The 26,446-nt window shown below is 39.1% G+C and overlaps 1 pseudogene across 1 annotated transcript; it reads left to right on the top strand.

Annotated features, from left to right (window-relative positions):
* Positions 1-1,022: 1,022 nt before the first annotated feature.
* On the top strand, positions 1,023-6,392 carry LOC309960733 (solute carrier family 25 member 16-like; annotated as a pseudogene). Its single transcript has 2 exons — positions 1,023-1,041; positions 5,420-6,392. The product of its transcript is annotated as a solute carrier family 25 member 16-like (transcript).
* The last annotated feature ends 20,054 nt before the right edge of the window (positions 6,393-26,446 follow it).

Raw genomic sequence — 26,446 nt, 5'->3', positions numbered from 1 at the left:
AAAAATAGAACTACCATAGCAATTCCATTCCTGGGTATATATCCAGAAGAAATGAAAACACTAATTCGTAAAGATACATGCACCCCAATGTTTGTGGCAATGCTAGTTATTGGGTTGGCCAAAAAGTTCCTTTGGATTTTTCTTAAGATATTCGGGTTTTTCCGTAAGATGTTACGGAAAACCCCGAACGAACTTTTTGGCCAACCCAATACAGTAGCCAAGACAGAAGCAACTCAAGTGCCCATCAACACATGACTGGATTAAGAAGATGCTGCATATATGCAATGGAATATTACTGAGCCATAAAGGAAATACTGCCATTTGCAGCAGTGTGGATGATCACAGAGAGTATTATACTTAGTGAAATAAGTCAGACAGAAAGACAAAAACTGTATAATATATGTGAAATCTAAAAAAATACATTTGAATGTATATGCAAAACAGAAGACTCACAGAGATAGAAAACAAACTTATGGTTACCAAAAGGGAGAGGGATGTGGGGAGGGAAAAATTAGGAGTATGGGATTAACAGATACAAACTACTATATATAAAATAGACAAGCAATAAGGATATACTGTATAGCACAGGGAATTATACCATTATCTTGTAATAACCTATTATGAAGTGGAATGTGCAATACTAAATCATTGTGCTGTACACCTGAACTATATAATACTGTAAATCAACTGTACTTCAATTAAAAATAATAAAATTTTTTAAAAAGGTCAGTAATGGATTACAATTCATTGAATAAAATTGTAGAAGTACATACTGATATTAACATATGAGAGAGAAGGAAATGCTTTCCCTTACAGCTGAGTATCAACTAATAAATGTAGAAGAAATGAGGAAAATAACAAACCATTTGGCAACCATTACAATGCTGATTGGTTCAGGTGGGAATTATCAATGGATGTGAAGGCTGGTAGATAGAAATTTGAAACTAGGCCAATATCCCATTTCTTATTAGAAATCTTCCCACAAAATACTTCTCAATTATGAAGGACATCAGAAGGGGGAAATGGCAGGCTTCTGCACCTGTAATTCAGACCCCAACTTGAGCAGGTTATCAAGGTTAACATAAACAGTAGTGGGATGGGTCAATGTCATGTGCCTCCTGATGTGATACACTGAGAAGAACACAGCATCACTTCTGGACAGTAGTTTTCTATCAGTGTTGATATCCTAATTTGGATGGTTGCATTGTTGCTTTATAAGTAAGAGAGGGTCTTTGTGTTCCAGAAATATACACTAGATTTAGAGGTGACAGGGCATCATGTTAGCAACTAGCTTTCAAGTGGCTCAGAAAACAAATAATGGCAATAGATATTCATATAGAGATGCTTGCAGAGCAAATACATTAATCATTGGGGAATCTTGATGATGGGGATATGCTGAACTTTACTGTCATTGCAACTTTTCTGTACATTTGAAATTTTAAAATTTACTAAAATACCTTTTTTAAAAATAATGTTTATAATATAAAATGGTTTGATGATTGGCATTTTGGCAAGGAGTTGGGGAAAACAACTGCATAGATTTCTAGGTGGGAAAGTATATAAAAGTGCTGTTTCTTATGGAGTGCTGTTTGTCACTCTCAAATTTTAAAATGCATATACACTTTGACCCAGTAATTCTACTTTTAGGAATTAAAGCTACAGATCTATACACCTATGAATATGGGATATACTTCAAGTTATATGAAATGCAAATAATCAAGCAAAAATGGTGTGAATATGTGACCATTTGTGTGAAAAAGGAACCATGCATACATGTTTACCTATAATTACTGATAATATCAGAGAATAGAAAAGAAGCTGGATGGCTAGGTAAAGTGGTAGGCAACATACTTTGCCCATCATTCTAAAAGTAAAAAAAAAAAAGCATAGATATAGGAGAGGTGGAGAATTGAGGCTATTTTTGGAATTGGTCTTAGGTTCTACCTCTTCATGGGAGGAACCACAATTTCCCCATTTCTTGGATGTGGACCTTGGCCAATTGAATGTGGTAGAACTGACAGTGTGCCAACTCCAAGCCTAGGTATTAGACCCATGCAGTTGCCATGAGAACTTGCCTAGGGAATTTGGTTGGAAGATGAAATACATAGAACAGAGCCAGTAACGCCAGCTGAGACCATTCTAGACTAGCCAACAGCAAGCCAGTCACCAGAGTAAGCCCAGCCAGGACCAAATGAATTGCCCAGCTAAACCCAGCAGAACAACCCAGTGGACCCATAGGCTTGTGAGTATAATAAATGGTTGTTTTAAGCCACTAAGTCTGGTGTAGTTTTTAATGCAGCACTAGTGTGGCAACAGATTATACCCAGCATGAACCCCTTCTTATTGGATCCTGTGTGAGTCTTGGTATCTAACAGAGCTACCTCCTGCTACAAATCTAGAAGTCCAAAAGTATATTCAACTTTTCCTTGTCATCTTGGTAACCGGGCATGGGCACATGACCTGGGCTCTGTTAATCAAATGCTTGCATATGAAATTTTGAATCCACTTTGCTGCATCTACTAATTAAAATGTCAAAATTCTCCAGTATCCTTGTTTCTTGGTGTTGCTTGTTTCAGATTTATTGATGGTGGAATTGCCTGCCACGTGAGGTCCTAGCACTGATGCCTGTATCTTCAGTTGTTTCTCTGGGGAGTTTTCAGCTCTGCCTCCATTTATACATTTTCTGAGCCTGATCCTTCTGGATCCTGAAAATTAGAAGGTATTGGGCAGTTCATGGAATTAAGTTTATTTTCTGTTTACAGGGGCCAGCGGGCCAGTTTGTTTTTAAGCTGAACATCATTCATTTAGACTTTTGAAATTGATTAGTCAGGAATCTGCTGGTGTGGACATAGAATAGAGCTTCACATTGGTGAAGTGAGAGAAAGAAGGTAGGGGAGAATTTTAGGAGCGGGGATGGTATTAATGTGCCTCTATATTATTCCCTTTTGAAACACAAGCAAAGAGATTAGCTCAGTATATCTCAATTACTATGATATAGTACAAGCAAAGTAGAGATCATTCATTGTGTGCCTTTATACTGAAAAATTATACCAAGACTCAAGTCCTAGCAACCTTTCACATTAGGAATGACCAGGATTCAAGCTTTGAACTTTATCCCTAACCCATTACTTCCTTAGGTTTGTGGTTTATAAGTTTTGACCACTCTCACACTATCCTGAAAAGAAATTTAGAATCCCAAGTATTAGTGTACTTAAATGCCTTCTATTGTCCCTGAAAAAGTGCCTTGGATATGGATATATCAAGTAACTCAGGAAATCTTGAATCAGACAAGAAATTGGATAACTACCAATTTTCCCATCTCTTGGCTGACCATTGTCTCCCAGTTAGTTTGAGACTCAACAGCACTAGGACCCTGGCTAGGTTTCAGCTGGCATTGATTCAGTCTTTAAATCTCTCACATCTATCATGTCTCATTCCATAGCTTAGGCCCTCATCTCTCATCTAGATGATTACTGCAATGTGAGACAAGATTGGAGGCGGACAGTCTGAGTTTTTAACAGGGGGCAGGCCTTCTGTGATTTGGGTTTTCTTACTTCCCACTGCAACTCCTGCCAATCCCAGGATAGAAAATAGACATTTGCCTGATTATACGAATTATTTTCAGAACGCCAAGCACTTACATGCTGTTCCTTATGACTAGCATGCCCTCCCCACTTGATAAATGTCCACTCATCCTTCAATTATCAACTCAAGCATCACCCACTATGTCCATCTCCAAGTAGAGCTGACTTTTCACCTTCTCCTGCAGCCATGCTATCTATTTAACCCTATCCGTACTGTGGAGCATTGATTTCCTTGTTGTCTCTCCCATTGTTCAGAGTTCTCTTGTAACCCCAAGACATAGGCTATTGTATGAGAGTACTCAAATTATGCCTTGGGTATTATGACAAATAACCAAGAAAGAAACAAAGATGGAAAAAGACAGAAAGAGAGGGAGGGAGGGAGAGGGAGGGAGGGAGAGGGAGGGAGGGAGGGAGGGGGGGAGAGGAAAGGGGAGGGAAGGGAAAGAAGAAGAGAGGAGAAAAGAGAAAGAAAAAAGAATCTGAAGTCCCAGGGGCTCAATTCTCTATTCTACAAGATAATTGTAAATGTTCATCCTGCCAACAAGAATGTCCCTGACGATTAAGAACAATACTTAGCAAAAGAGTGACAAGATGAAAATGCATGATAATTACTGCCTTGGATTTCAAAAATTATTCTCAAGAAATTATCAATTACATTAGTAAGAGTCATTTCTTCCTTATTAACTATATAAGCTGAAAGGCTGGCAGGATTTCATGGAAATTTTATGATCACTGGCATCAGTCATGGTTTAAATCTGGCCTTGGATAAAGTTCTTGCCCTCTGGAGCTCAGTTCCTTAAATTGAAAGGATTGTATTACACTGCTAGGAATCTTTCTTTATATACATATATATACACACACACACACACACACACACACACGTACGCATATATACACACACACATACATACACACACATATATACACACACACATATGTGTATATATATATGTATATATATGTATCCTTAAATAGTTTTGTTGCTTTTCCAGTGAACAGGCTTACGGGAGCTAAAAACTGGACACAGCCAAGATTTTCATTACATGGAAAAGGTTGTTTAGAAAAAAATCATGATATCCATCCTATCTAGTTTTATACAGCATTTAAAAAATACTGAAGTGTAACTATATACTGATTTGGAAACCTGTCCATGTCCTGTTTAGTGGGAAAAAATATTGAACATGTGCAATTATGATCTTATCAATTTGGACAAGATATCTGTATATAAGGAGGTACATATATGTGCATAAAAGTGCTTAGGGGAACAATCACCAAAACCAAAGTGTGTAATATATGAAGGGGGGGGAGAAGACATTACAAGAGAAAAAGAATTTCAATAAACAATTCTATTTTGATTGATAGAGTCCATTCAGGATGCAGTGACAAAAAAACCACAAACTGGATAGCTTATAAACATATTTCTCACAGTTCTGGAACCTGGGAAGTCCAAAATCAAGGCACCAGCATGGTCACATAGAAACTGCCGACCAAGAAGAGTTTACCCAACAAAGTTATGCCTCAGAAATGAAGGGAAGAGAAAGCTTTTCTTAACAACCAAAAGCTGAGGGAATCCATCACCACTATACCTGCCTTAGAAGAAATGCTGAAAAAAGTTCTTCAAGTTAATATGAAAGGATGCTAACTACTAATATGTAAGCTCGTGAAAATACATATTGCACTGGTAACGCTAAGTATATAGTCAGATTTAGAATACTCTAATACTATAATGTGATGACATATAACCACATAACTCTAGTATAAAGGTTAAAGGACAGACTCTGCCCCTCCTGACAGGCGGTTGGTGCCCTGTCACTGCCCGCTCTGGCCATGACTAGGGCCCTTGGCTTGGAATTTGGCGACCAAATCTCCCGAGGCAGCACTGGCTGTGGCGACCCTACCTCTAGCGATGCAGCAGGCAGCAGAAGCTGGAGGGCCCATCGCAGGCCAAGACTTCTCCTGGCCGTGCTCCTTCCTGGCTGCAGGTGTTGCTGGATGCTGTGCCCAAACAGGTGCTCCTTTATATCAGGCAAAGGTTTTATTACCAGCTCACAATCACCATTACAAACATTTGGGAGTGTTTGCTGCATTGCGTGCTGTTCCCCAAAGGAGGGATACCTTGGGGGTTGTATAAAGGGAATGGTGCGGTGATGATCCAAATCGTTCCCTATGATCCAGTTTATCGCGTTTGAGCATTATAGAACATTAATTACTACAAAGCTGGGAGTTTCTGGTCTGTGCACAGATGAATGGCTGCACCGATAGCAGTTTTAACAGCAGTTATCGGTATTTACCCTCTTCACGTGGTTAGAGTAGGCCTAGCGCATACCTATACAGGAATTATTCATGCATTCAAAACAATTTATGCAAAGGAAGGTGCCTTGCATTTTACAGAGGCCTGATGCCTGCTGTATTAGGAACGGCTCCTCGTGCCAAGTGTTTCATTTTTTTTTTTTTTTTTTACTTTTGGTACCTTTCCCATGTTCCCACCCTTCTTCACAGACCTTCAGACTACCCTAACGTCTGAGTTTTGAAAACTCACATAAACTTACATTATGGTGGTGATGCTGCAGCAATAACACAGACAGATCCGACCCATTTGATGTAACTCATCAGTGAATGCAGTTAAGGACTGTTCTTCCAGAATTTGAAAAGTGCCATACCATGGAGGTGACTGTAAAGTATGTCTATATGGCAGAGAATTCAAAAGGATATCATGGTTTCTTTCTTAATTACATTCACTGTGTTCTTTCTCAAGCAGTTGCTTTTACAGTACATGAACTAATCAAGCAGTTTTTTCTCCTCAGCTAAAAAAGGTTGTTGTGATTTCTTTTCCTTCCTCTTCGAGGGAGAAATAAAATGTTAATTTGGGGGGAGAACATTACTTGAAGGGGAATATATACCCTGTCACAGGAAACCATGGATATTTTAGCACTTGATTTTTTTATTCATCACAAAAGTGCTTATACTTTTGGATGCCAAAAGTTATATCTTAGAACATTGAGAAAAATGTAAGCTGTTGCTGGCTAAAAGTGTTATTTGGGGGCTTCCTTGGTGGTGCAGTGGTTAAGAATCCTCCTGCCAATTCAGGGGACACGGGTTCGAGCCCTGGTCCAGGAAGATCCCACATGCCACAGAGCAACTAAGCCCATGCGCCACAACAAAAGAAGCCACCACAATGAGAAGCCCGTGCACCACAACAGAGTAGCCCCCGCTCACTGCAACTAGAGAAAGCCCACATTCAGCAATGAAGACCCAATGCAGCCAAAAAAATAATAATTTTTTTAAATGTGTTATTTGGAAGTAGAACTAACTTAAAATGGTTCAAGAGGTTGCCATTAAGTTTACTTAAAAAACGAAAAGTAGAGCTACCACATGACCCAGCAATCCCACACCTGGGTATATATACAGAAAAGACAAAGTAAAAGATACACGCACCTCAATGTTCAGCCCTGTTGACAACAGCCAAGATATGGAAACAAACCAAGTGCCCATCAACAAATGATTGGCTTAAGAAGATGTGGTGTGCGTGTATATATATATATATATATAACATATATACATATATATGTATGTACATATATACACACATACAATGGAATTATTACTCAGCCATAAAAAGGAATGAAATATTGCCATTTGCAGCAACATGGATGGACCTAGAGAATATTATGCTTAGTGAAGTAAGTCAAAGACAATTATGTAATATCACTTATATGTGGAATCCAAAAATAATACAAATGAGTCTACATACAAAAGAGAAACAGACTCAGACAGAAAACAAAGGGGAAAGGGAAAGGGAAGGGGGAAGGGATAAATTAGGAATTTGGGATTAAGAGATACACACTAGTACATATAAAATAGATAAGCAATAAAGATTTACTATATAGCATAGGGAACTGTATTCAATATCTTATAATAACCTATAATGGAAAATAATCTGAAATATATATATTCAGATATATATATATATATATATATCACTTTGCCATACACCCAAAACTAGCTCAATACTGTAAATCAACTATAATTTTAAAAAGAGGTTGCCATTAGCTTTATCATGCTATTCCAGTTTTTATTTATTTATTTATTTATTTGCAGTACACAGGCCTCTCCCGTTGCGGACCACAGGCTCTGGACGCACAGGCTCAGCAGCCATGGCTCACGGGCACAGCCGCTCCGCGGCATGTGGGATCTTCCCGGACCAGGGCACGAACCCATGTCCCCTGCATCGGCAGGCGGACTCTCAACCACTGCACCACCAGGGAAGCCCGCTATTCTAGTTTTTAATTGTAATCATGATTTTCAAAGACTCTGGCATCGGTTCTTATTATAAACAGGCTTGGTTATATTGCAGCAGAATCACGGGAACTGAAAATTTAAGTTATGTGAAGCATGCTTAGAAGCCAACCCTGAAGTATTGTTATTAATATTGCTCTTCTTGTAATTCTCTACTAAATAAAAGGACACTTTCTCTTCATTTCTTAATAAAAATTGTATTTAAAAAGTAGCTGTGTGGAGACTCAACAATAAGAATTTTCAGGAATTGCACAAATGTTATCTCCAGTTTCTATGAGTGATTTAAATGTGTTTTTTAAAGTCGATGTATTGAGACTTCCCTGGTGGCACAGTGGGTAAGAATCCGCCTACAAATGTAAGGGACATGGGTTCAAGCCCTGGTCCAGGAAGATCCCACATGCCGTGGAGCAAATAAGCCCATGCGCCACAACTACTGAGCCTGTGCACCACAACTACTAAGCCCACATGCCATAACTACTGAAGCCTGCATGCTTAGAGCCCATGGTCTGCAATGAGAAGCCACTGCAAGAAGGACATTCACCACAACAAAAAGTAGCTGCTGCTCGCCACAGCTAGAGAAATCCTGTGTACAACAAAGACCCAACACAGACATAAATTAATTAATTAAATAACTTTTAAAAAAAGTGTATTTCCCAAAGGCAGTAATAAATACTGAGTATCTTAGCTCTTAAAACAGATTAGCATTATAGACTTGTTTCTGTTAAATTTTTTAGTATACACCAAATCATCTAAGTGGACTGTGAAATATCCACTAGTATAGATGTGAACATCAAAGAGCATTTCTAAGGTATTATGTCATGATACATCAACTAGTTCATCCCTGTAAAATAGTTTTAGTGCAATGTAAACTTAAGTAGAAATGTAAAATATGATTTGAATTGCTATCCTTTATACTAAAATGGTTTAAAATGTAAGAATTCCATTTGTTGTGTTTAGAGTACTTTTTATGTTTTATCATAAGCATGACTAAAAAACAAGGGAAACAGTTATGGTTCTCTCCTCAGAAATAGCAATTTGTAGAATAGTTTTCTAATGTCTTAAAAAATCGTAAGTTGAAAGTCTTATTTCTGCTTCAATTTTTATTTTTTGCATAAAGTATTTCTTGTCATACCTTGGTAAAAATTAGATGAACTGGTTTCACTTTCAAAGTTTTTAGTTTAAAATAAATATGTACCTTTGTATGATTTATAAGTGTACACACAGGTAAAAATACATGTGTTCCTAGAACTATTTTGTATATTTTAATTTCTGGGTTACAAATGTATCTAAATACTGTCATCAAATCTCAAGAAAATTTAAATGTATAAAATAAATATCTCAGGTTACCAATAAAAGGACTGCAGATTTTTAAAATAAAATTTTGCATTCTATGTCTGTTATAGAATACATAGGATATTAAAAGTAAATTTTATTCAAAAAGGTTAAAGAGGAGATTGGTTCAAGATGGCAGAGTAGAAGGACATGTGCTCACTCCCTCTTGCGAGAGCATGGGAATCACAACTAACTGCTGAACAATCATTGAGAGGAAGACACTGGAACTCACCAAAAAAGATACCCCCCATCCAAAGTAAAGGAGCAGCCACAGTGAGATGGTAGAAGGGGCACAATCACAATAATATCAAATCCCATAACTGCTGGGTGGGTGACTCACAAACAGCAGAACAATTATATCACAGAAGTCCACTCACTGGAGTGAAGGTTCTGAGCCCCACATCAGGCTTCCCAACCTGGGGGTCCGGCAACTGTGGGAGGAATTCCCAGAGAATCAGACTTTGAAGGATAGTGGGATTTGATTGCAGGACTTTGATGGGACTAGGGGAAAGAGAGACTCCACTCTTAGGGCACACACAAAGTAGTGTGTGCATCAGAACCCAGGGGGAAGAAGCAGTGACCCCATAGAGACTGAACCAGACCTACCTGCTAGTGTGGGAGGTGTCCTGCATAGGCGGGGGTGGCAGTGGCTCACTGCGGGGAGAAGGACACTTGCAGCAGACGTTCTGGGAAGTACTCCTTGGCATGAGCCCTCCTGGTGTCTGCCATTAGCCCCACCAAAGAGCCTGTAGACTCAAATGCTGTGTCGCCTCAGGCCAAACAACCAACAGGGAGGGAACTCAGACCCACCCATCAGCAGACAAGCAGATTAAAGTTTTACTGAGCTCTGCCCACCAGAGCAACACCCAGCTCTAACAACAACCACCAGTCCCTCCCATCAGAAAGCTTGCACAAGCCTCTTAGATAACCTCATCCAACAGAGGAGAGACAGCAGAATCAAGAAGAACTACAGTCCTGCAGCCTGTGGAAAGAAAACCACATTCACAGAAAGATAGATAAAATAAAAATGCAAAGAGCTATGTACCAGATGAAGAAATAAGTTAAACCTCAGAAAAACAATTAAATGAAGTGGAGATAAGCAACCTTCCAGAAAAATAATTCAGAATAATTATAGTGAAGATGATCCAGGACCTTGGAAAAAGAATGGAGGCAAAGATTGAGAAGTTGCAAGAAATGTTTAACAAAGACCTAGAAGAATTAAAGAACAAACAGATGAACAATAAAGTAACTGAAATGAAAAATACACTAGAATGAATCAATAGCAGAATAACTGAGGCAGAAGAATGGATAAGTGACCTGGAAGACAGAAGGGTGGAATTCCTGCCATGGAACAGTATAAAGAAAAAAGAATGAAAAGAAATGAAGACAGCATAAGAGACCTCTGGGACAACATTAAATGCACTAACATTCACATTATAGGGATCCCAGAAGGAGAAGAGAGACAGAAGGGACCCAAGAAAATATTTGAAGAGACTATAGTCAAAATATTCCCTAACATGGGAGACAAAATAGTCACCCAAATCCTTGAAGAACAGAGAAGCCCAGGCAGGATAAAACCAAGGAGAAACACACCAAGATACATAGTAATCAAACTGACAAAAATTAAAGACAAAGAGGAGAAAGACATTCAAGATGGCAGAAGAGTAAGATGTAGAGATCACCTTCCTCCCCACAAATACATCACAAATACATCTACATGTGCAACAGCTCCTACAGAACACCTACTGAACACTGGCAGAAGACCTCAGACCTCCCAAAAGGCAAAAATCTCCCCACGTACCTGGGTAGGGAAAAAGAAACAAGAAAAAACAGACAAAAGAATAGGGACGGGACCTGCACCAGTGGGAGGGAGTTGTGAAGGAGGAAAGGTTTCCACACACTAGGAAGCCCCTTCACTGGAGGAGATGGGGAGTGGGGGGGGGAAGCTTCGGAGCCACAGAGGAGAGCACAGCAACAGGGGTGCAGAGGGCAAAGTGGAGAGATTCCCACACAGAGGATCAGTGCCGACCAGCACGCACCAGCCTGAGAGGCTTGTCTGCTCACCTGCTGGGGTGGGTGGAGGCTGGGAGCTGAGGCTCGGGCTTTGGAGGTCGGATCCCAGGGAGAGGACTGGGGTTGGCTGTGTGAACACAGCCTGAACAGGGCTAGTGCGCCATAGCTAGCAGGGAGGGAGTCTGGGGAAAAGTCTGGAACTGCCTAAGAGGCAAGAGACCATTGTTTTGGGGTGTGCGAGGAGAGGGGATTCAGAGCACCACCTAAACGAGCTCCAGAGATGGACGCGAGCCACAGCTATCAGCGCGGATACCAGAGACGGGCATGAAATGCAAAGGCTGCTATTGCAGCCACCGAGAAGCCTGTGTGCAAGCACAGGTCACTATCCACACCTCCCCGCCTGGGAGCCTGTGCAGCCCGCCACTGCCAGGGTCCCATGATCCAGCGACAACTTCCCCGGGAGAACACACGGCGCATCTCAGGCTGTTGGAATGTGACACTGGCCTCTGCCGCCACAGGCTTACCCTGCATTCCATACCCCTCCCTCCCCGCAGCCTGAGTGAGCCAGGGGCCCCTAATCAGCTGTTACTTTAACCCTGTCCTCTCTGAGTGAAGAACAGATGCCCTCAGGTGACCTACATGCAGAGGCAGGGCCAAATCCAAAGCTGAACCCCAGGAGCTGTGCAAACAAAGAAGAGAAAGGGAAATCTCTCCCAGCAACCTCAGGAGCAGCGGATTAAATCTCCACAATAAACTTGATGAACACTGCATCTGTGGAATACATGAACAGAAAATGAATCATCCCAAAATTGAGGCGGTGGACTTTGGGAGCAACGATATATATTTTTTTCCTTTTTCTCTTTTTGTGAGTGTGTATGTGTATGCTTCATTGTGTGAGTCTGTCTGTATAGCTTTGCTTTTACCATTTGTTCTAGGGATCTGTCTGTCCTTTTTCTTTTCTTTTTTTTTTTTTTTTTTGGTGTATTTTTATTTATATTTTTTAGTATAGTTTTTAGCGCTTGTTATCATTGGTGGAGGATTTGTTTTATAGTTTGGTTGCTGTTTGTTTTTTTTTCTTTTTAATTATTTTATTATTTTTCTTTTCTTTTTTTCTCCCATTTCTTCTGAGCCATGTGGCTGACAGGATCTTGGTACTCCAGCTGGGGTCAGGCCTGTGTCTCTGACGTGGGGGACCTGAGTTCAGGACATTGATATTACGTGGAGCTGGGAGGTCTCTGGTGGACTAAATGGGGAAAGCTCTCCCAGAAATCTCCAGCTCAATGCTAAGACCCAGCTCCACTCAACAACCAGCAAGCTACAGTGCTGGACACCCTATCCCAAACAACTAGCAAGATAGGAACACAATCCCACCCATTGGAAGAGACACTTCCTAAAATCATAATAAGGTCACAGACACCCCAAAACACACCACCAGATATGGCCCTGCCCACCAGAAAGACAGGATCCAGCCTCATCCACCAGAACACAGGCACTACTCCCCTCCACCAGGAAGCCTACACAACCCAATGAACAAACCTTAGCCACTGGGGGCAGATGCTAAAAACAACGGGAACTACGAACCTGCAGCCTGTGAAAAGGAGACCCCAAACACAGCAAGTTAAGCAAAATGAGAAGACAGAGAAACACACAGCAGATGAAGGAGCAAGGTAAAAACCTACCAAACCAAACAAATGAAGAGGAAATAGGCAGTCTACCTGAGAAAGAACTCATAGTAGTGATAATAAAGATGATCTAAAATCTTGGAAATAGAATGGAGAAAATAAAATAAACATTTAATAAGGACCTAGAAGAACTGAAGAGTGAACAATGATGAACAACACAATAAATGAAATTAAAAATTCTCTAGAAGGAATCAATACCAGAATAACTGAGGCAGAAGAATAGATAAGCAACCTGGAAGATAAAATAATGGAAATAACTACCACAGAGCAGATAAAGAAAACAGAATGAAAAGAATTGAGGACAGTCTCAGAGACCTCTGGGACAACATTAAACACACCAACATTTGAATCATAGGGGTCCCAGAATAAGAAGAGAAAAAGAAAGGGACTGAGAAAATATTTGAAGAGATTATAGTTGAAAACTTCCCCAATATGGGAAAGGAAATAGTCAAGTCCTGGAAGCACAGAGAGTCCCATACAGGATCAATCCAAGGAGAAACATGCCAAGACACATATTAATTAAACTATCAAAAACTGAATACAAAGAAAAAATATTAAAGGCAGCAAGGGAAAAACAACAGATAACATAAAAGGGAATCCTCATAAGGTTAACAGCTCATCTTTCAGCAGAAACTCTGCAAGCCAGAAGGGAGTGGCAAGACACATTTAAAGTGATTAAAGGGAAAAACCTACAAACAAGATTACTCTACCCAGCAAGGATCTTATTCAGATTCAACAGAGAAATGACAAGCTTTACAGGCAAGCAAAAGCTAAGAGAATTCAGCACCACCAACCCAGCTTTTTACAACAAATGCTAAAGGAACTTATCTAGGCAGGACACACAAGAGAAGGAAAAGACCTACAATAACAAACCCAAAACAATTAAGAATATGGTAATAGGAACATACATATCGATAATTACCTTAAACGTAAATGGATTAAATACTCCAGCCAAAAGATACAGACTGGCTGAATGGATACAAAAACAAGACCCGTATATATGCTGTCTACAAGAGACCCACTTCAGACCTAGGGACACATACAGACTGAAAGTGAGGGGTTAGAAAAAGGAATACCATGCAAATGGAAATCAAAAGAAAGCTGGAGTAGCAATACTCATCTCAGAAAAAACAGACTCTAAAATAAACACTATTACAAGAGACAAAGAAGGACACTACATAATGATCAAGGGATCAATCCAAGAAGAAGATATAACAACTGTAAATATTTATGCACCCAACATAGGAGCACCTCAATACATAAGGCAAATGCTAACAGCCATAAAAGGGGAAATCTACAGTAACACAATCATAGTAGGGGACTTTAACATCCCACTTTCACCAGTCAACAAATCATACAAAATGAAAATAAATAAAGAAACACAATCTTTAAATGATACATTAAACAAGATGGACTTAATTGATATTTACAGGACATTGCATTCAAAAACAGAATATACTTTCTTCTCAAGTGCTTATGGAACATTCTCCAGGATAAATCACATCTTTGGTCACAAATCACGCCTTGGGAAATTTGAGAAAATTGAAATACTATCAAGTATCTTTTCTGACCACAATGCTATGAGACTAGACATCAATTACAGGGGAAAAAAATCGGTAAACAATACAAACACATGGAGGCTAAACAATACATGACTTAATAACCAAGAGATCACTGAAGAAATCAAAGAGGAAATCAAAAATACCTAGAAACAAATGACAATGAAAACACGATGACCCAAAACCTATGGTATGCAACAAAAGCAGTTCTAAGAAGGAAGTTTATAGCAACACAATACTACCTCAAGAAACAAGAAACATCTCAAATAAACAACCTAACCTCACACCTAAAGCAATTAGAGAAAGAACAAAAAACCCCCAAAGTTAGCAGAAGGAATGAAATTATAAAGATCAGATCAGAAATAAATGAAAAAAAATGAAGAAAACAATACCAAAGCTCAATAAAACTAAAAGCTGGTTCTTTGAGAAGATAAACAAAATTGATAAACCATTAGCCAGACTCATCAAGAAAAAAAGGCAGAAGATTCAAATCAATAGATTTAGAAATGAAAAAGAGAACAACTGATACTGCAGAAATACCAAGGATCATGAGAGATTACTACAAGCAACTATATGCTAATGAAATGGACAACCTGAAAGAAATGGACAAATTTTTAGAAAAGCACAACCTTCCGAGACTGAACCAGGAAGAAATAGAAAATATAAACAGACCAATCACAAGCACTGAAACTGAGACTGTGATTAAAAATCTTCCAACAGGGTTTCCCTGGTGGCGCAGTGGTTGAGAGTCTGCCTGCCAATGCAGGGGACACGGGTTCGTGCCCCAGTCCGGAAAGATCCCACATGCCACGGAGCAGCTGGGTCCGTGAGCCATGGCCACTGAGCCTGCACGTGTGGAGCCTGTGCTCCGCAACGGGAGAGGCCACAGCAGTGAGAGGCCCACGTACCACAAAAAAAAAAAAAATCTTCCAACAAACAAAAGCCCAGGATCAGATGGCTTCACAGACAAATTCTATCAAACCTTTAGAGAAGAGCTAACACCTATCCTTCTCAAACTCTTCCACAATACAGCAGAGGGAGGAACAGTCCCAAACTCATTCTACGAGGCCACCATCACCCTGATACCAAAACCAGGCAAAGATGTCACAGAGAAAGAAAACTACAGACCAATAACTCTGATGAACATAAATGCAAATATCCTCAACAAAATACTAGCAAAAAGAATCCAGCAGCACATTAAAAGGATCATACACCATGATCAAGTGGGGTTTATTCCAGGAAAGCAAGCATTCTTCAATATATGCAAAATCAATGTGATAAACCATATTAACAAATTGAAGGAGAAAAACCATGATCATCTCAATGGATGCAGAAAAAGCTTTCATCAAAATTCAACACCCATTATGAAAAACACCTTCCAGAAAGTAGGCATAGAGGGAACTTAACAGAATAAAGGCCATATATGACAAACCCACAGCCAACATCATTCTCAATGGTGAAAAACTGAAACCATTTTCACTAAGATCAGGAACAAGACTAGGTTGCCCACTCTCACCACTATTATTCAACACAGTTTTGTAAGTTTTAGCCACATCAATCAGAGAAGAAAAAGGAATAAAAGGAATCCAAATCAGAAAAGAAGTAAAGCTGTCACTGTTTGCAGATGACATGATACTATACATAGAGAATCCTAAAGATGCTACCAGAAAACTACTAGAACTAATCAATGAATCTGGTAAAGTTGCAGGATAAAAAATTAAGGCACAGAAATCTCTTGCATTCCTATACACTAACAACGAAACATCGGAAAGAAAAATGAAGGAAACACTCCCATTTACCACTGCAACAAAAAGAATAAAATATCTAGGAATAAACCTATCTAAGGAGACAAAAGACCTGTATGCAGAAAACTATAAGACACTGATGAAAGAAATTAAAGACAATACAAACAGATGGAGAGATATACCATGTTCTTGGATTGGAAGTATCAACATTGTGAAAATGACTATACTACCCAAAGCAAGCTACAGATTCAATGCAATCCCTATCAAACTACCAACGGCATTTTTCACAGAACTAGAACAAAAAAAATCTTACAATTTGTATGGAAACACAAAAGACCCCTAATAGCCAAAGCAATCTTGAGAAAGAAAAATGGAGCTGGAGGAATCAGGCTCCCTGACTTCAGACTATACTACAAGGTACAGTAATCAAGAGATATGGTACTGGCACAAAAACAGAAATATAGATCAATGGAACAGGATAGAAAGCCCAGAGATAAAACCAAGCACACATCATCACCTTATTTTTGATAAAGGAGGCAAGAATATACAATGGAGTAAAGACAGCCTCTTTAATAAGTGGTGCTGGGAAAACTAGACAGCTACATGTAAAAGAATGAAATTAACACACTCCCTAACACCATACACAAAAACTCAAAATGGATTAAAGACCTAAATGTAAGGCCAGACACTATAAAGTTCTTAGAGGAAAATATAGGCAGAACAGTCTATGACATAAATCATAGCAAGATGCTTTTTGACCCACCTCCTAGAGAAATGGAAATAAAAATAAACAAGTGGGACCTAATGAAACTTAAGCTTTTGCACAGCAAAGGAAACCATAAACAAGATGAAAAGACAACCCTCAGAATGGGAGAAAATATTTGCAAATGAAGCAACTGAGAAAGGATTAATCTGCAGAATTTACAAGCAGCTCATACAGCTCAATATCAAAAAAACAAACAACCCAATCCAAAAATGGGCAGGACACCTAAACAGACATTTCTCCAAAGAAGATACACAGATTGCCAACAAACACATGAAAGGATGCTCAACATCACTAATCATTAGAGAAATGCAAATCAAAACAACAATGAGGTATCATCTCACACCAGTCAGAGTGGACATCATTAAAAATCTACAAACAATAAATGCTGGAAAGGGGGTGGAGAAAAGGGAACCCTCTTGCACTGTTGGTGGGAATGTAAACTGATATAGGAACTATGGAGAACAGTATGGAGGTTCCTTTAAAAACTAAAAATAGACCCAGCAATCCCACTACTGGGTATATACCCTGAGAAAGCCATAATTCAAAAAGAGTCATGTACCACAATGTTCATTGCAGCTCTATTTATAATAGCCAGGATATGGAAGCAACCTAAGTGTCCACTGACAGATGAATGGATAAAGAAGATGTGGCACATACATACAATGGAATATTACTCAGCCATAAAAAGTAACGAAATTGAGTTATTTGTAGTGAGGCGGATGGACCTAGAGTCTGTCATACAGAGTGAAGTAAGTCAGAAAGCAAAAAACAAATACCATATGTTAACACATATATATGGAATCTAAAAACAAATGATTATGAAGAACCTAGGGGCAAGACAGGAATAAAGATGCAGATGTAGAGAATGGACTTGAGGATATGAGGAGGGGAAGGGTAAGCTGGGATGAAGTGAGAGTGGTATGGACATATATACACTACCAAATGTAAAATAGATAGCTAGTTGGAAGCAGCCACATAGCACAGGGAGATCAGCTTGGTGCTTTGTGACCACCTAGAGGGGTGGGATAGAGAGGGTGGGAGGGAGACACAAGAGGGAGGAGATATGGGGATATATGTATATGTATACCTGGTTCACTTTGGTATAAAGCAGAAACTAACACACCATTGTAAAGCAATTATACTCTAATAAAGATGTTTAAAAATTTTTTTAATTAAAAAATTTAGGAAAAGACAAAGAAGAATTATTAAAAGCAACAAGAGAAAAATGACAAATAACTTACAAGGGAACTCCCATAAGGTTAATAGCTGATTTCTCAGCAGAGACTCCACAAGCCAGAAGGGAATGGCACAATATATTTAAAGTGAGAAAATGGAAGAACCTCCAACCAAGATGAACCTACAACCAAACTGACTCTACCCGGCAAGGTTCTCATTCAGATTCCACAGAGAAATGAAAAGCTTTACAGACAAGCAAAAGCTAAGAGAATTCAGCACAACCAAACCAGGTCTACAGCAAATGCTAAAGGAACTTCTCTAAATGGGAAAGACAAGAGAAGAAAAGGACCTACAACAACAAACCCAAAACAATTAAGAAAATGGTAATAGGAACATACATATTAATAACTACCTTAAACGTGACTGCATTAAATGCTCCAATGAAAAGACACAGACTAGCTGAATGGATACAAAAACAAGACCCATATATATGCTGTCTATAAGAGACCCACTTCAGACATAGGGACACATACAGACTGAAAGTGAAGGGATGGAAAAAGATATTCCATGCAAATGGAAATCAAAAGAAAGCTGGAGTACCAATACTCATATCACATAAAATAGAGTTTAAAATAAAGACTGTTACAAGAGACAAGGAAGGACATTACATAATCAAGGGATCAAGGCAAGAAGAAGATATAACAATTATATATGCACCCAACATAGGAGCACCTCAATACATAAGGCAAATGCTAACAGCTATTAAAGAGGAAATCAACAGTAACACAAAAATAGTGGGTGACTTTAACACGTCACTTACACCAATGGACAGGTCATCCAGACAGAAGATTAATAAGGAAACACAAGCTTTAATTGACACAAGAGAACAGATAGATTTAATTGATATTTATAAGACATTCCATCCAAAAACAGCAGATTACACTTTCTTCTCAAGTGCACACAGAACATTCTCCAGGATAGATCACATCTTGGGTCACAAATCAAGCCTTGATAAATTTAAGAAAATTGGAATCATATCAAGTATCTTTTCTGACCACAGCGTTATGAGACTAGATATCAATTACAGGGAAAAAAATCTGTAAAAAATACAAACACATGGAGGCTAAACAATACTTTATTAAATAACCAAGAGATCACTGAAGAAATCAAAGAGGAAATCCAAAATTACCTAGAAACAAATGACAATGAAAACATGACAACCCAAAACCTATGGGATGCAGCAAAAGTAGTTCTAAGGGGAAGTTTATAGCAATATAATCCTACCTCAAGAAACAAGAAATATCTCAAATGACCAACTTAACCTTACACCTAAAGCAATTAGAGAAAGGACAAAAAAAAAAAAAACCCAAAGTCAGCAGAAGAAAAGAAATCATAAAGATCAGATCAGAAATAAATGAAAAAGAAATGAAGGAAACAATAACAAAGATCAATAAAACTAACAGCTGGGTCTTTGAAAAGAAAAACAAAATTGATAAAACATTAGCCAGACTCATCAAGAAAAAGAGGGAGGGGATTCAAATCAATAAAATTAGAAATGAAAAAGAAGTTACAATGGACACTGCAGAAATACAAAGCATCCTAAGAGACTACTACAAGCAACTCTATGCCAGTAAAATGGACAACCTGGAAGAAATGGAAAAGTTTTTAGAAAGGTATAACCTTCCAAGACTGAACCAGGAAGAAAGAGAAAATATGAACAGACGAATCACAAGTAATGAAATTGAAACTGTGATTAAAAATCTTCCAACAGGGCTTCCCTGGTGGCGCAGTGGTTAAGAGTCCGCCTGCCGATGCAGGGGACGCGGGTTCATGCCCCGGTCTGGGAGGATCCCACATGCCGTGGAGCGGCTGGGCCTGTGAGCCATGGCCGCTGAGCCTGCGCGTGTGGAGCCTGTGCTCCGCAACGGGAGAGGCCACAACAGTGAGAGGCCCGCATACCGCAAAAAAAAAAAAAAACAACAACAATAAAAAAAATCTTCCAACAAACAAAAGTCCAGGACCAGATGGCTTTAAAGGTGAATGCTATCTAAAATTTAGAGAAGAGCTAACACCCATCCTTCTCAAACTCTTCCAAAAAATTGCAGAGAAAGGAACACTCCCAAACTCATTCTACGAGGCCACAATCATCCTGATACCAAAACCAGAAAAAGATACTACAAAAAAAGAAAATTACAGACCAATATCACTGATGAATATACATGCAACAATCATCAACAAAGTACTAACAAGCAGAATCCAACAACACATTAAAAGGATCGTACACCATGATCAAGTGGGATTTATCCCAGGGATGCAAGGATTCTTCAATATATGCAAATCAATGTGATAACCGTGTTAACAAATTGAAGAATAAAAACCATGTAATCATCTCAATAGATGAAGGAAAATCTTTTGACAAAATTCAACATCCATATGTGATTAAAAAAAACTCTCCAGAAAGTGGGCACAGAGGGAACCTACCTCAACATAATAAAGGCTATATATGACAAACCCACAGCAAACATCGTTCTCAATGGTTAAAAACTGAAAGCATTTCCTCTAAAATCAGGAACAAGACAAGGATGTCCACTCTCGCCACTATTATTCAACACAGTTTTGGAAGTCCTAGCCATGGCAATCAGAGAAGAAAAAGAAATAAAAGGAATACAGATTGGAATAGAAGAAGTAAAGCTGTCACTGTTTGCAGATAACATGATACTATACATAGAGAATCCTAAAGATGCCACCAGAAAACTACTAGAGCTAATCAATGAATCTGGTAAAGTTGCAGGATAAAAAATTAATGCACAGAAATCTCTTGCATTCCTATACACTAACAACAAAAGATCAGAAAGAGAAATTAAGGAAACAATCCCATTCACCACTGCAACAAAAACAATAAAATACCTAGGAATAAACCTACCTAAGGAGATAAAACACCTGTACTAAGAAAACTATAAAACACTGATAAAAGAAATCAAAGATGACACAAACAGATGGATAGATAAACCATGTTCTAAGGTTGGAAGAATCAATATTGTGAAAATGACTATACTACCCAGCTGTCCCCAAGGCCATGCACAGAGACCAACCAGTCACCGTCTGGAGCACTCCCACAGCTGTGCTTTATTCAGGCTGAAACGTAAATGGTTAGGGTTTTGCTAGAGTCTGTGTATGGTTTCTAAAAGATTTTCTGTAAGATAAGAGCTTCTGCTCCATGTGCTGGGGGAAAGCAGCTCACGGTACCATTAAAACCAGCTTAGTCCTTTTCGAAAAAAAAAAAAACAAAAAACCTACAGATTCAATGCAATCCCTATCAAATTACCAATGACATTTTTTACAGAACTAGAAGAAAAAGTCTTAAAATTTGTATGGAGACAAAAAAGACCCCGAATAGCCAAAGCAATCTTGAGGGAAAAAAGTGGAGCTGGAGGAATCAGACTCCCTAACTTCAGACTATACCACAAAGCTACAGTAATCAAGACAGTATGGTACTGGCACAAAAACAGAAATATAGATCAATGGAACAGGATAGAAAGCCCAGAGATAAACACACTCACCTATGGTCAATTAATCTATGACAAAGGAGGCAAGGATATACAATGGAGAAAAGACAGTCTCTTCAATAAGTGGTGCTGGGAAAACTGGACAGCTACATGTAAAATGAAATTAGAACACTCCCTAACACCATATAGAAAAATAAACTCAAAATGGATTAAAGACCAAAATGTAAGGCTGGATACTATAAAACTCTTAGAGGAAAACATAGGCAGAAAACTCTGTGACATAAATCATAGCAAGATCTTTTTCAATATACCTCCTAGAGTAATGAAAATAAAAAAAAATAAACAAATGGGAACTAATTAAACTTAGCTTTTCCACAGCAAAGGAAACCATAAACAAAATGAAAAGACAACCCACAGAATGCTAGAAAATATTTGCAAATGAATCAACTGACAAGGGATTATTCTCTAAAATATATAAACAGCTCATGAAGCTCAATATCAAAAAACCAAGCAACCCAACCAAAATATGGGTAGAAGACCTAAATAGACATTTCTCCAAAGAAGACATACAGATGGCCAAGAGGCACATGAAAAGCTGCTCAATAGCACTAATTATTAGAGCAATGCAAATCAAAGCTACAATGAAGTATCACCTCACACCAGTTAGAATGGGCATCATCAGAAAATCTACAAACAACAAATGCTGGAGAGGGTGTGGAGAAAAGGGAACCCTCTTACACTGTTGGTGAGAATGTAAATTGATACAGTCACGATGGAGAACAATATGGAGGTTCATGAAAAAACTAAAATTAGAATTACCATATGACACAGCAATCCCAGTACTGGGCATATACCCAGAGAAAACCATAATTCCAAAAGACACATGCATCCAATGTTCACTGCAGCACTATTTACAATAGCCAGGTCATGGAAGCAACCTAAATGCCCATCAGAAGACGAATGGACAAAGAAGATGTGGTACATACATACAATGGAATATTACTCAGACATAGAAAGGAACGAAATTGGGTCATTTGTAGAGACATGGATGGACCTAGAGACTGTCAAAATGAAGTAAGCCAGAAAGAAAGAAACAAATATATTAACGCATATATGTGGAATCTAGAAAAATGGTACAGATGAACCAGTTTGCAAGGCAGAAATAGAGACACAGGTGTAGAAAACAAACATATGGACACGAAGGGGGGAAAACGGGGGTAGGGGGTTGTGGTGGTGTGATGAATTGGGGGATTGGGATTAACATATATACACTAATATGTATAAAATAGATAACAAATAAGGACCTACTGTATAAAAAATAATAATAAAATTCAAAAAAAATTTAAACGTTAAAGGACAAAAGTATTAAAAATAGCTATAGGGCTTCCCTGGTGGCGCAGTGGTTGAGAGTCCACCTGCCGATGCAGGGGACACGGGTTCGTGCCCCGGTCTGGGAAGATCCCACATGCCGCAGAGCGGCTTGGCCTGTGAGACATGGCCGCTAAGCCTGTGTGTCCGGAGCCTGTGCTCTGCAACGGGAGAGTCCACAACAGTGAGTGGTCCACGTACCACCAAAAAAATATATATATATAGCTATAGCTACATAGTTTTTAGTAAATATACAACATAAAAATATGTAATGTGTGACATTAAAAACAAAATTGTTTGGGGGAGTAAAAAGTTAGAGTTTTTGTATGCAATCAAAGTTAAGTTGCTATCAGCATAAAATAGACTATTATATCTATAAAATGTTTCAAGTAAGCCACAGGGTAACCACAAAACAAAAACCTATAGTAGATATACACAAGATAAAGAGGATCAAAATATACCACTATGGCAAATTATCAATTCAAATGGAAGACAGCAAGAGAGGAAGAAAAGAACAAAGGAACTACTAAAGCACAGAAAATAGTTAACAAGATGGCAACAGTAAGTCCTGACCTACCAATAATTACATTAGATGTAAGTGATTATCCTCCAATCAGAAGGCACAAAGTGACTGGATGAATTAAAACAGAACAAAAAAAAGAAACTAGACCGAAATATATGCTGCCTACAAGAGACTCACTTCAGCTTCAAGGACATGCATATGCTCAAAGTGAAGGGATGGATAAAAGTATTTCATGCAAGTGGAAACCGAAAGAGCAGGGGTAGCTATACTTATATCAGGTAAAACAGACAAAACAGACTTTAAGTCCAAACTATTACAAGACACAAAGAAAGTCACTGTATAATGATAAAAGGGTCAACTCATCAAGAGGCTATAATAATCATAAATATATATGCACCCAACATCAGAGAATCTAACTATATTAAGCAAACACTAACAGATATGAAGGGAGAAATAGACAACAATACAATAATAGTAAGGCCCTTCAGTACCCCACTTTCAACAATGCATAGATCATCCAAACAGAAAATCAGTAAGTAAACATTGAACTTGAAGTATACTTTAGACCAAATGGACCTAACAGATATTTACAGAAATTCCAACCAAGGGCAGCAAAATACTCATTCTTCTCTAGCACACGTGAAACATTCTCCAGGGTAGATCATAGGATAGGTCACAAAACAAGTCCCAGAAGATTTTAAACGGTTGAAGTCATACCAGGTATCTTTCCTGACCACATGGTATGACTAGAAAATAACAGGAAAACTGGAAAATTCAAATATGTAAAAATTAAAACACTCCTGAACCAGCAATTCACACTAAAGCACTGTGTCACCAAGGCCATCAGCAATGTGTGGATGCATGGGATACTATCATCACTGGGAAGTTCCTTCTCCTGCAATATGTGATTTTGTTTGAGAGTCAGTAGTGGCTCTCTTTAGGCCAGAGCTGATGGTAGAAATAGTAGTGACATGGCTAGGATCATATATATCCATCCCTGAGGGCAATGGCCCCTTCTGGTAATAAGAGACTCAGGATAAAGATCTGGGCCACCAGACAAGTGCTCTAGTCCAGCAAAAATACTAGACAAAGGGGCAGGTAATCTAGAATGTAAAGGAAGAAAAATAAAAATTATGTATGGCCTCAGGACCAAGTGCAGCAGTGGGGGCTGTAGCTAGTCTACTAACATTGTTATAGGTTTCCCCCCAAAACTGTGACCACCTTGTGCACTTCTCACATCTATTCAAGTCTCACTTTAAGTTTATTCCTACCTGTCACATCTTCAAGATGGTGGCTGGACTCTAGCACACACTATTGGTGTTCCATCCGGGTTCAGTTGAACCCTTTTTAGCATTTCTGTCTCTCCCAATTTCAGTTTGCATTGGTTTCCAATAGCTCACACTCGTCTCTTCTTCTGAGGCCTGTCACTGTACTCTGGACCTGGAAGTGCCTGGGAGTTTGCATCCTTTGTGTTGGCCCTTATCCAGTGACTGCTCTTCAGCATGGGCCCACAGAAAAAGAGGAAACTGTGTAAATATACCCATTTTTATACATATATCAGTTTTTTAGTATATACACTTTTACTATAAAGTTATCCACTGTTAACCTGCAATACAAGTTTATCAGGGCATCCATCCTGTATTTTATCTGGCAACCTACCTTTCAGTAGAACTAAAGGTTCCCACTTTCCCCCTCTCTCGTGGTTTTTTATTAACCATTGGCAGTTTGGCCAATTACACAGCCCATCTGTGTCTCAAAGGAGTACATAGGTAGCAAGGAGGCCAAGGTCAGCATTCGGAAGCTTCCTAGAAGGGGTGCTGATTGCCTTTTTCTGAATGAGGAGATGACAGCATTTACTTCATTGGGTTGGCATGAAGATTAGTTGTGCTTATGTACACGGTACATAGCGTACATCTAAAAGATCTAGCCATTTCTCATGTTACATTTATAGCATATTCACTTTATGGCATTTATTTACATGGCCCTCCTATTGCAAAGAATGAGCTGAATCTCCTTAGTTTAGGGTAGTGAAGTAGCGCACTGAAATGAGGGCTGTTAAGATCACCAGCATTGTTGAGATGTGCTTCCAAGAACCAGTCACAGGGGCCTCCACTGAGAGAATCTTGTCCTTCCAGTTCAGTTATCTGCCTTGGAATCAACACATATAGCAGCTCCTGAGAATCAAGGTGGCTCTGAGTAGTCTGGTGGTCATTTGTCATTCTCTACCCTCCTCCCGTAAGATTTCCCTTTTACCATCTTAATGTCATCTTAAACCGGAGCCATGATGATTGTTGCCCAGGCCTCATGAATTTTGCCGCAGAAAGTTTTTGGTCAGAAGGTGGTAACATTAAGACCTTCTGAGCCTGGTGTCTATCAAGGAGAAGATTAAATGATGGTTCATTCATACTACAGAATACTGGGCATGAGTTAAGGAATAAGCCAATCTTCATCGAAGAATGACCATGATATACTGAGTATAAAAAGGAAATTACATAAAAATATGTACAATATGACCAAACTTCTGCAAGGTAATTCTTGTGCTTCTAAAATCCTTTATGTTCATTTGCATTTGCTCAGTCTTCTGAAGCATGACCTTTTTTTTTTTTTTTTTTGCAGTACGCGGGCCCCTCACTGCTGTGGCCTCTCCCACCGCAGAGCACAGGCTCCGGACGCGCAGGCCCAGCGGCCATGGCTCATGGGCCCAGCCGCTCCGTGGCATGTGGGATCCTCCCGGACTGGGCCACGAACCCGTGTCCCCTGCATCAGCAGGCGGACCCCCAACCACTGTGCCACCAGGGAAGCCCAGCATGACCTTTTGACAGTGAACACCTGTTGAGTGTTCACTCAAACACCTGTTTTTTCAGGTGGATAGGGAGAAAGGAGGGACTTTGAACTT

This window comes from Leucopleurus acutus (assembly GCF_964270905.1).
Source record: "Leucopleurus acutus genome assembly, chromosome: 4".
Taxonomy (NCBI): Eukaryota; Metazoa; Chordata; class Mammalia; order Artiodactyla; family Delphinidae; genus Leucopleurus; species Leucopleurus acutus.
Note: the sequence above shows the minus strand (reverse complement) of the source record. Positions and strands in the feature narration are given on the sequence as shown.